This window comes from Thermobia domestica, chromosome 7 (assembly GCF_964235325.1).
Source record: "Thermobia domestica chromosome 7, izTheDome1.hap1.1, whole genome shotgun sequence".
NCBI classification, from domain to species: Eukaryota; Metazoa; Arthropoda; class Insecta; order Zygentoma; family Lepismatidae; genus Thermobia; species Thermobia domestica.
In genome coordinates, this window is record NC_137460.1 from 290,666,714 (window position 1) to 290,676,743 (window position 10,030).

Genomic DNA, 10,030 nt, shown 5'->3' on the forward strand with positions numbered 1-10,030 from the left:
GAGAGCCACAGTGGGCTTCCCCTAGCACCTACTCCATACGTTTGCTTCGAACATTCAAGTTATATTTTTTGCTAGGTTAAACCATCATCATGCCCCCTTCCCCAACGGGAGCGAAGGGTACAGCCAAATCCGGTCACTCTGCTGGTACGAAGACTTCTAAAGCAGATACCTCGAAACAACCTGAGTCTCGATCACGATCTCCAATCGGACACTCCAAGCAATCAGAGTCTAAGAAACCACAGCATTATAGCTGTGATGTAGAAGGTTCCACTGCCTCAATGAAAGTGAGAAACACCGAGATGGACTGGGCTAATGCCCCACCATCTCCAACTTTGCCAACTAATCAGGATACAATGTATAATTTCATATTAAAGAACTTCGACACTAAGTACCGAACTGCACGAGCAATCTTCATACAAATCAATAAATATGTACCGCGCGCAGATGTGCATCAAATTATACCTACGAGAGACGGCATCATCTTAAAATCTCCTAATCCTAATTTTCACATACATGTGCGAAATAAAGCTACCTTTGAAATCTTTGGACCGCAGGCTGTGTTGACGCCTCTTACCCCGAGCCAACGAAAATCACCTCCACCTCCTCGTCGTCCACCATTGCTATCAGTTGTTATCAGGGGCATTGAACCTGAACTCACCGACGATGAGATATTTGATGAGCTTCGCTACGAGGGTCTCGAAATCAAGAAATGTATCAGGATACGTAACAACACTGGTCCTACCTACCTCGTTCGTGTCTTGACCGACCAACAACAAATCATTGATCATCTATTAGCTAATGGGGCCTATGTCTATCGCCGCCGTTACAAAGTAGAACCGTCTCGAACGCCTCCTCCGGTTCCAATCCGCTGCGAGAAATGCCAGACGTATAATGATCATTACACTCATAACTGCACCAACACTGTTAAATGCGGATATTGTAGCGGGAGTCATCTGACCCGAAATTGTCCAAATTCAAGTGCACCTCCTCAATGCACTACGTGTCCTGAAAAACATTCAACTTACAGTTATCGCTGTCGTGGCAAGCCTGCACCTACCCCTGATAAGCCAGAATTAGTAGCTCCCATCAAAACTTCCGATGACCCCACCCCACCTGCAAACTCGCTGACACATCCTGTTACAGTAGAAGACCTCTTACCTTCTTAACTCTCACCTTACAAAACATTCTGCCATTTCAACGTCCGCACGTTCTCAATCAAATCATTCACTCTGCTAAACTTCTCTATAATCTCCAACTACACGCCACATACAGCGGATCTAATGTCCATTTCCAAATACAACCTACTGAAACAACTGTTTGAACATGGCTTATCATATCTATAGTACTACCATTCTTCTTGTTCTATACATTATGGCATACAACCTGTTATTTCTTAACATACGGTCTCTCCTCACACATCAAGTGCTGTTTCAGCAACTTCTTTTGGAGGAGAATATCGCCGCTTTTGCACTTAATGAAACCTTTCTAGCTCCTTACATTACCTGCTTTGTTCCCAAATATACTCTCCACAGACACGATGGACCCAGCGGCGAAAGTCTACACGGTGGAACAGCCATTGGTTTACAATATCGCATACCACATCGCACTATTACCTTACCACACACATTGCGGCTGCCAGAATATAATGTTGTACTATTATATCTCAAGGGTCATACAATAGCCTTCGCAACCATCTATGTCAGGCCGAGACACGATATACCTTACCAATTCTTTCAACACCTCTCCGATACCTACCGTAAATTCATTATCATGGCAGACATCAATTTTGATAGTAGGCCTCAATATGAGAAACAGCGATTTTTGGATTTTATCAGTCTTCATACCACCGGCACCTTTCATGTTCTACCACAGCCAACTCGCCCATCTACCAACTCCACACCGGATATCGTAATTTATTCCACATCGATCAACTCTCACATCACTATTGACGTTTTAGATTCTTTGGGGAGCGATCATGTTCCCATCAAGCTATCATTAACTACCAATACTTCTCCACACAATACTATATCCAAGAAGAAAGTGTATCTATATCATCAGGCTAACTGGCCAGCCTATCATGAGACCATTACACACTCACTCTCAGATAACTTTGACTTAACGTCACAAGATGACCTTGACAACACCGTTACCCGACTCACTCAGACTTTACAAACAGCAGCTGAACGGCATATTCCAACTACCTATATTACTCCGCATAAACCTAAACTTCCTCCACGATACCTACCTCTCATTACTGCAGCTCGGCGTGCTTACAGAGAATACACACGCAGTCGTAACTTAGAAGCACTTCGCCTCCATAGACAGTATCTGCGCATCACTCACAATTATATCGTTGCATACAAACGCCTTCTCTGGACCAGAACGTGTAACAAACTCAACGAAAACTCACATCCTACCAAATATTGGCGACAGTTCAATCAGCTCATCGGAAAATTTCAACGGACGCCCTACCCATTAGTTGTTAATCAACAAGCACTATCTTCTGATCAAGACAAAGCTAACACATTTGCCCAACACTTTCAACATATCTTCACTCCTCTACCTGGTTGGCATACTCCATTACATCTAAACAAAGCTGTCGATAGTCGATCTGACCCAAACTTACCACATTTACAACCTAATCTTAATCACGCCCTGGAGTTAGATCATCCACTTGCAGTACCGATTCAACCTGCTGATATCCAGGCCACACTCCTCAACAAACGAAATTCCGCTCCAGGCTTTGACGCTATTACCTATACACTGATTAAGAACGCCCCTCCTGTTGTCTTCACCATACTAAGTATCATTTATACATTCATACTTCGAACTGTTTTTTTCCCCATAACTTGGAAATACTCAAAAGTCTTACTTTTTCCAAAGCCTAATAAGCCTCCATCTGACCTCACGTCTTATCGGCCGATACAATTAACATCTACCCTAAGCAAAATTTTGGAACGCATATTAGTTCGCCGCCTCCATGACCATTTGCAGAATCACGAGTTACTTCCGTTGCACCAAGCTGGGTTTCGACCTAACTTTAGCATTCTAGATCCCCTGTTACGTCTCAGTACTTCTATATATAACCAATTCAATCGAGGCAATCCATCTAGCCTGGTTACCTTCGATCTAGAAAAGGCATTCGATAAAGTTTGGCATCAGGGTCTTATATACAAGTTATACTCATTTCAACTTCCCCGCTCTTACATCAGAGTTATACATTCCTTCCTTACAGCCCGACTTGCCTACATCTCCATCAATGATGCTCTGTCCTTTCCAATCTTTTTGAATTCTGGCGTACCACAGGGATCTTCTCTTTCACCCCTATTATATTTGCTGTACGTATCCGACTTGCCCACTACTCCTAACGTACAACTTTTCCAATTTGCTGACGATACAGCATTTCTGGCTATCGGTCGGACAATTACTTCTATTCAATATAGCCTTCAACTGGCCATTGATGCTTTTGTCGATTGGTGCGACATCTGGCGCTTGGCAATCAATGCTACGAAAACGCAAGCGATCGTTTTCTTACCATCTGGACGACGATCACGGGTCCATCGAAATCCCCAACTGCTACGTCTTCATGTTGATAACAGCCCGGTTACAATCCATAGTACTCTTAAATATCTTGGCGTTGTATTTGACTCCAAGCTCACTTGGATGCCTCATCTTCTGTCATCGAGAAAGCCAAAAACCGACTCAATTTACTAAAGCGCCTAACAGGTACCACGTGGGGTCTAAACTCTTCTCTCTTTCTCAATACATACAAGCTTTTCATGCGTCCAATTTTAACCTATGGTCACACAGCCTGGATATCAGCTCCCTCTAAATATTATCTTAAGTTAGCCATTCTTGAACGCCATGCGTTTCGTTTAGCCTTCCGCATCCGTCTTCCGCATCCGACACGCCTTCCTTATGAACGCATCAATTTTCCTCCACTATTATCACATCTTGAGGCCCTCCGCTCAAACTACGTTCAGAAACGCATTGAAGCTGCTCATCCCATATTCCTGAGCATTCTCCGCAATGACCGAGACCATGACACTCCCGCTGTATATTATCCCACACCTCTTCAGCATTTGATGACCCTTTATCATCTCAACATCGGCCAAGACAACATTGATCCAGAAGTTTATGACATTTATCATCCTGGCACAGTTTCACCACTCATCTATCCATCTCATGCACAGTAAAACCATCCACTAACAGGGCTGCCTTTGTCTCCATCAGTTCCTGCGTCGCCCCAGGAACAGAAGATAACAGCATTTGTCTAACTAACATCACCCATGTGTTGTGGCGTCGTAGCACTTCACCCTCATACCATCCATCATTACAGATCTAATGATTGTCATATACTTAGCTGTTAAAAATCATGCTCTCATAGCTCTTCATGTATTCAACTAACCACTATATGTTTGCTGTATCTATTCATTTCAGGCACCGCAGTTCCAGCAAGATCATAACTTGTATGCCAGCCAGCCAGTCTGGACCAGCACCCACCGTAACTGAGGCTTGTCCTCACACAATTGATGACCCTCCCTATGCAATATGAAATCTGAATAAAGTTCCAAGTGAATTGATTATTAAATAGCACCTAGACCCTCTAATGATACCTCTGACCTCTTATGCTTTTCTCTCTCTTACCGAAGAAAGGGCGCAACCCTTTGAACGGGTAAACGTAAAAAAATAAATAAATAAAAAAAACAGTAGCTCAGGGCACTTCGAACCTAACTCCTCTTGTAGTTAGTTACTGTACTAAGCAGTGATCAAGTATTGTAGACGTACTTGTGAGAATGATACAGATACGCTACTTAGGAGTCTGACAGAAGGTCCTCATCTTCTGGAGGGCCTTTTCTAAATTTTTTGAAGGTCATTGTTTACAGTCATACTCTGACCAACTCTTCTGTATTTTGTAGTTACTCGTACGGGGTGCTTTTCGCCTATATACTACCTATTGTTGTGTATTTCTTGTTTCCATTGCCTTGATCCGTTTGGATCATGCATCGGTTACCGGGGATAGTTGTACCTCCCACCAGTAACCCCTCGGAAGAAACAGGAAGGGATCCTCGCAGGAACCGGCGCGGTCGACCATTATCAGAAAGTAGTGCTGAATCTGTAGACAAACGCTCGCGATCTCGTTCACCTGCTTACATACAGAAACCACCTGTACAAGCAGAACCAATGCAATGCACTACAGATTTGTCGCCGCCATCGACATCTACTTCTGGAATGCAGCCAAACTTTATTGCATCTCTCACACGACCAAAGATACATTCCTTTTTGCTTACCGATTACGACAGCAAGTACAGCAATAGCCGTCATATATTTAATCAAATAATGAAATACCTTCCTCGCGCTAGTGTCAAAGAGATTGTGTTTACCAGGAATGGCATTATTATTAAATCTGATGATGAAAACTTCGGTATCACGCTTCGTAACAAAGCCAGCTACGAAATATTTGGAAAAAATGCTAAGCTTACCAATCTCAGTACTAAGATCAAACAAAAACCACCGCCCTCTCGTTCACCGATGATGTCTGTTGTCATTGGAGGCGTTCTGCCAGAAATAACTGACGAAGAAGTATTAGAGGAGCTTAAAGCCGAGGGCATAGAGGTAGCAAAATGTCTTCGAATCAAAAATAACAATGGGCCAACTTATATGGTTCGGGTTTTGACCATGTCTCAAATATCAATCGATACTTTGTTGCAAGATGGTGCTTACATCTTTAAAAAACGACATCGTGTTGAGCCATCTCGTACCAGTTCTCCTCTTCCACTTAGATGTGAGAAACGTCAAATCTACAATGACCATGTTACTTCCAAGTGTCCAAATGTCCCCAAATGTGGGTACTGTGCAGGACAACATGAAACAAAGGACTGCTCAAATACAGGGAAGCCACCACATTGTTCAACATGTTCAAGTAATGCACATCCTACTTACAGTTATAAATGCAAATCTAAGCCAGCAGCCAAACCAGATTACCCGGAAATGACTGTTCCGCTCCGTACAACAGACGCTTCTGTTCCTTTTTCGCAATCTATTGCTTCTCCTCTCACCGTTGAGAATTTCCTGCGCTATATTACTCTTATCTTGCAAAATATCTTTCCATTTCAACGACAGCTAATTCTTGACCATGTTATTGCGGCGGCCTCAGTTATATTTCAAGTTAATCTCTATGCTACCTATTCTGGTCCGTATGTTCATTTCCATATTGTACCACGTGATACCGCAGTTTAAACCCAAAGCTTTCAGTCTCAGTATGGCTCTTATTATTCTTTTTATGAATATTCGGTCGTTATCTCAACACCGAATACTATTTGAGCAGCTACTCTTAGAACAACGTGTGGATATATTTGCTTTGAATGAGACAGCCCTTAAGCCCACAACATCTATACGCCTTCCTAGGTATCAGTTACTAAGACATGATTACGCAGATACTAACGCTCGAGCACAAGGCGGCGCTGCTATTGGAATCTACCATAAACTAACTTACAGAGCTCATTCTATTCCATCACTTGTCCCCTTGCCTGAACATTTGGTGGCAACCATATATCTACCAAATATGGCTCTAACCGTAGCTACAATCTATGTCCGTCCAGGGCATGATATTCCGCTCGATTTCTTCCAGTACCTATTCTCGCAGTATCGTCAATTATTAATACTAGCGGATACCAATATTCACAGTCGATCCACCAGGGAGAAAACTCAGTTTTCTGATTATATTTCCCTAGGTCTGCATGGCCATATATATCAACTACCCAAACATACCAGGCCGAGTAGTCAGACTACTCCTGACGTTATCATTAGTACAGCTTCAATAGTTGCTAAAACTTCTATCACGGTTCTTGACTGTATCGGCAGCGATCATCTACCAGCAAAAGCGATAATTAACCATGCACGACCACCATCGTCTCCACAATTAACAAGAACTATTTTCTTTTATGATAAGGCTAACTGGGAACAATATCGGACTGATATCAATACCGCAATAGATCAGTTACAACCGCCAACCTCTGAAGCTGATCTGAACAATGTCGTTCATAGCATTACAACTGCTCTTAACGACAGTGCTGCAAAGAATATCCCTACATACCATGGGAAAACATATCAGCCAATATTACCACCGCAATATCTTACACTTGTACGAAAATCCAGGCAGTATTTTCGTGAATATGAGAAGACAAGAAACCCAGAATATTTAGCCCAAGCACGTCGATGGCAACGCACAGTTCACAATTATATAGTTGCCCATAAAAGACTTACGTGGACTAAAACGTGCAACAAGTTGAACACCGAAACACACCCCACAAGATACTGGAAACAGTTTCACCTGTTAACTGGGCAGAAAGTCACTACTTCATACCCTCTTGTCCAGGACGATCAGCCTTTGCACACTGATCAGGCGAAAGCGGATGCTTTCGCATCTCACTTACAAACAGTCTTTACGCCGCCTCTATCTACACATCGTTTAAGTCCCCGCATATCTGAACCAGCAATCAACCAACTGCTCCAACCATCAATCACTCATGAGTTGGATACAACACATCCTTTAAATCACGAAATTACCTCAGATGACATAAGAGATGCTTTAAAGCGTAAACGTAATACAGCACCTGGCTTTGATCATATATCTTATCGAATCCTCAAAGAGTGCTCACTACAGTATTTTCTCTTCTTGGCAACGATTTATACGTTTATTTTAAGAACTGGATATTATCCACACGACTGGAAGATGTCTAAAGTTTGCATGTTCTTAAAACCAAACAAACCACCTCACTCCGTGAAGTCATATCGGCCCATACAACTGACATCTACTTTGGGAAAATTATTTGAGAAAATACTGGTGCATCGTCTCCATCCATATCTCAATGATCGTCACCTTTTACCTTCTCATCAGACAGGATTTCGTCCATGTTACAGTCTCAATGATCAATTACTCCGTCTTACCACTATTATCACAAATCATTATAACAAAGCACTACCGTCCTGCCTCATACTCATGGACCTTGAGAAAGCATTTGATCGTATATGGCATTATGGGTTATTCTATAAGTTGCTGAAGCTCGGTGTTCCTCTAAATTATCTTCGAGTTATCTACTCTTTTATATTAAACCGTATTGCCTATGTTAATATCAACGGCTCTCTATCACATCCGATTTTCCCCTATACGGGAGTGCCACAAGGGTCAAGTTTATCACCTCTTCTGTATATCCTATATGCCTCCGATTTACCATCTCCGGCACCTCATACATATCTCTTCCAATATGCGGATGACACTGCTTTTCTTGCACTCGGTAGAACAATTCAGCAGATTAACGTTAATTTGCAGGTTACAATTACGGACTTTCTTCGCTGGTGCAATAAGTGGAGACTTACTGTGAACGAAGAAAAAACACAAACTTTAGTTATTTTACCGCCCAATTGCCGTAGTAAAGTCCATCATAACCCGAATTTGCTTGAGATACGTGTTGGCGATCATCTTCTCCGACCAACTAAAACTGTTACTTATTTAGGTGTCATTTTCGATGATAAATTGAGATGGTCAGCACAACTACAGAAGCTTATTACAAAAGGCAAAAATAGACTTCAACTTCTTCGTCGCCTTGTAGGTCAAACCTGGGGTTTAAATTCAACATTACTACTGAACACTTATAAAGCATTTATGCGGAGTATTCTCACTTTTGGTCATGTCGCCTGGTGTTCAGCCCCTCAAAAGTTTTATAACAGATTAGAGATACTCGAGCGTCATGCCTTTCGGCTAGCATTTCGTATCAAACTACCTTACCATAATCAAGATCTTTACGACAAGATAAACTTTCCGCCGCTTGTACAACACATTGCACACTTACGTAGAAAATATATAGCTAAATGCCTTCACAACTACAAGGATATTTTTCTAGACACGATATTTATAGATTTGGAGCAAGAATCGCAGTTCAGATACTTTTATACGCCACTAAGCATCTTACTTTCCATTTATGCTCGCACTCTACCGGATGATCACCATCATGTCAGATTTTTCCAACGACAACTCATTCATCATGATATTCCTCATCTTTTTCCATTATAGCACTGTTTATTTATCACACCACTAACAAGGGCTTCCCAGTGTTTTCTCATTAGTCTTGAGCCGCCCCAAGACAGAAGACTAACCAGCATTCGTCATACTTACAACTTTAATCGTTTTGTGTTGTGATGTCAAGTGCACTGCATTCATCATCATGATCACCGACTGTCGTTCTTCCAATTCGACGCTATTTGAATACCATTATTGCTTTATATATTTGTACATTCATTTCGTCGCATTCTTAGTACCTTCACTGTTCTTTATCACTTCACTTCATTATATATTTCATATATATTAGTTAGTTATATTTTTCTTGACTTCATTATATATTTCTTATATATTAGTTAGTTATATTTATCTTTCCTATGTTAATTTTTCTTTATATTTATGTTTTCTCTTAACTTATCAATATATATGTTGCTGTAATGTATTAGTGTCTTTGATATTTATTAATTATTAATCACCTGTATATTTCTTTACAGCTCAATGCCCAACTATAAGTAAAATAAAGGCACAATTGATGCAAACACACCCCATGCCAAGAGAGAGGGCGAAACCCTCTAGTGGCAGATTAATCTCATCCTCTGCTTTTGAAACAATAAAGATGTTCCCCAAACCTGCCTCCCTAAAAAAAAAAAAAAAAAAAAAAAACAGTAGCTCAGATATACTTTCCCAGAGCTTGCTCTGAAGCGCCACTGAGAGAACAGTGACGAGTTTTGCAAATAACCTTCCTTTTCCTGATCCTGAGCTTTTTCCCTGTCTCTTTTGCGCGAACCGTCTGTCAGACTGATCAAGCCAAGGGCAGCCGGTTCTACAGATCGAGGCAGGGGACCTGCTCCCCCTGGACAACTATCCGAACGGGTTGTCCCACCTACTCATCAACACATATCATCATCCATCTTCTCGAGTGAAGTTCAGCTCTCGTGGCAATAGCTCGTTATTTGCGATGGCAGACCCAGG